Consider the following 2,913-nt stretch of genomic DNA (forward strand, 5'->3'; position numbering starts at 1 on the left):
TCAAAAAGTAAAGGAGAGCGCGTACATTTATTCTACCACGGCGGACACTACTCATGGGTTAAACACATTAGCAGACTATTCTACAGACATACTAAGCACAAAGGTAAAAAGTACTTCTGTGACTGCTGCTTGCTGTCATTTACATCCTTAAATGCCCTAAAGAAACACGATGAGATCTGCCGCGGAGTCGAAGAAGTGGCGCAACGGATCCAGATGCCCACCAACAAAGAGCTTTCATACGCAGACCATCAAAAGCAGATGCAAGTACCTTACGTGATATATGCAGACTTCGAAGCGTTGATAACTAAGGAAGAGCAGAAACGTGGCGCCACGAATAAGGTAGGATTACACGAGATCTGCTCCTTTGGTTACATAGTAGTCAGATCAGATGGTAAAGCAAACCCTCCTGTGATTTACCGAGGTAAGAACGCAGCTAATGAGTTTCTAGAAGCATTGCGAGAAGAGGAGGGGGAGATTAGAGAACAATTAAGACGTCCAAAGAAGATGGAATTTACCAAAGAGAACCAGGAGGCTTTTAACAAGGCAAAAAAATGCCACATTTGCCAACATACGCTTCTTCAGTTTGGAAGACGAGCCAAGAAAGCGTGGGATGAAGATGGAAAGTATCTAGGAGAAGCTCATTTTAAATGCGGGAAGTATGCTAAGAAAGGTGAGAAGCCGGGAAAGCCCTCCACGCACTGCATTCACTGTCACAAAGCATTTGTTGAGGATTTCTATGTGGATAAGGTTAGGGATCACTGCCACATCACGGGTAAATACAGAGGAGCGGCTCATTGGAAATGCAATATAAACTTCAAAGTAGATCCAGACATGGAGATTACCGGTATTCTTTCACAACCTTACGCGGTTACGACTCCCATTTGCTACTACAAGGAACAGACGGCTCCGACGTCAAATGCATACCCAACAACAAAGAAAGGTACATGTCCGTAACTGTGGGTAAGCTAAAGTTCTTAGATTCGCAGCAGTTTATGGCGGACTCCTTGGCAAACCTCGTAAAGTATAACACCAACTTTCCCATTTCCAGTCAATACGGCGCGGAAAGGAAAGGAGTCTACCCATACGAATACATGGACTCCTGGGATCGATTCAAAGAACCCCTACCACCCAAAGATCGCTTCTACAGCACCCTAAACGAGTCCGGCATAAAGGATGAGGAGTACCAGCATGCGTTAGACGTGTGGGAAAAGTACTCCTGTGAGAACATGGGCGACTACCACGACATCTACCTAAGGTCTGACGTAGTGCTGCTCGCAGACGTTTTCCAAAGCTTCAGAAAGATGGCTATGGAATATTACGGATTGGATCCCGCTAATTTCTACACGGCTCCTGGGCTCAGCTGGAGTGCTTTGTTAAAGAAGACAAATGCGCAGTTGGATCTCCTAACGGAGTACGACATGTATCGGTTTATGGAAGACGGTATTCGTGGCGGCGTATGCGGGCCCAGCCGACGTTACGCCCGCGCAAACAACCCCTTAGTAGAGCACGACCCAGAGAAACCAACCACATACATTTACTACCTGGATGCGAATAACCTTTATGGTTGGGCAATGTCACAGTACCTACCTGTGAGAGACTTCGAATGGGATCCAGTGAAGCCGATAGACTTCTACATGCAGGTAGGAAAGGAGGAAGACAAGGGTTACGTTTTAGAAGTGGATCTGGAGTACCCAGAGCGCCTGCACGACGAACACAATGAGTTCCCCTTAGCACCAGAAGCGATAGAAATACCATTTAAGCAGCTAAGTCCGCTGCAAAAGCAAATGTGCCCTGGTTACAAACCGTACAGGAAACTAACTATGAACCTGATGGATAAGAAGAAGTATGTGGTACATTACCGCAACCTGCAGTTCTACGTGCGACACGGAATGCGCGTAGAGAAGATCCACAGAGTCCTAAAATTCACGCAGGAGCCCTGGATGCGCCCCTACATTGACTTTAACACGCAAAAGCGTACCGCAGCGAAAAATGACTTCGAGAAAAACCTCTTCAAACTGATGAACAACAGCGTGTTCGGAAAGACAATGGAGAACATCCGCAAGCGCGTAAGCGTAAAAATAGTCAGCACCAAAGAGGAAGCAGAAGCATACGTGTCACAGCCAGGCTTCGTTAGATACGTAGAAATGCTGAACTTCTACGTGATTCACATGAAAAGGGCAAACCTCTTACTAAACAAGCCCGTTTACACAGGCTTTACGGTGCTGGATCTATCGAAGCTGCTTATGTACGAGTTCTACTACGATAAGCTTAAGCCAAAGTACGGAGACCGCTGTCGCCTCCTGTACACAGACACCGACTCCCTAATTCTAGAAGTGCAAACGGAAGACGTTTACAAAGACTGCCTCCCCGACATAGACGAGTACGACACCAGCGGTTACCCGAAGGAGCACTTCCTTTACTCTGCGAAGAATAAGAAGGTAATTGGGAAGATGAAAGACGAAATGTTAGGAAAACCCATAGTAGAGTACGTGGGTCTGAAACCAAAGATGTACAGCGTGCTAAAGTTAGACGGCGTAGAAAAGAAAGCTAAAGGCGTAAAAAAGTACGTGGTTAAGAAGGACATTACGCACGAGTCCTACCTCAACGTATTACGAACACGCAAGGAACAGCGGCATAAGATGAACAGCCTGCGCAGCTATGGTCATCAGATACATAACGTCACGCAGGAGAAGGTGTCACTGTCTGCATTTGACGGTAAGCGATGGATGTGTGATGACGGAGTGCATACGATAGCATTCGGACATCACACGATAAGCAGTTCTTCTTTGACGAACCCACGCGTGGGACCATCATGAAGATAATACAAGATGGGCTGACCCTTCTTAGCTATCGCACTTCGGATCTGGTAAGTTTCCAAAGACCAATTAGGATCCGTAGCTCTTTTGGATCCTC

This window comes from Actinia tenebrosa, unplaced genomic scaffold (assembly GCF_029948245.1).
Source record: "Actinia tenebrosa isolate PJP-AT-01 unplaced genomic scaffold, QUT_ActTen_1.0 PGA_scaffold7__59_contigs__length_16204524, whole genome shotgun sequence".
Classification (NCBI taxonomy): domain Eukaryota; kingdom Metazoa; phylum Cnidaria; class Anthozoa; order Actiniaria; family Actiniidae; genus Actinia; species Actinia tenebrosa.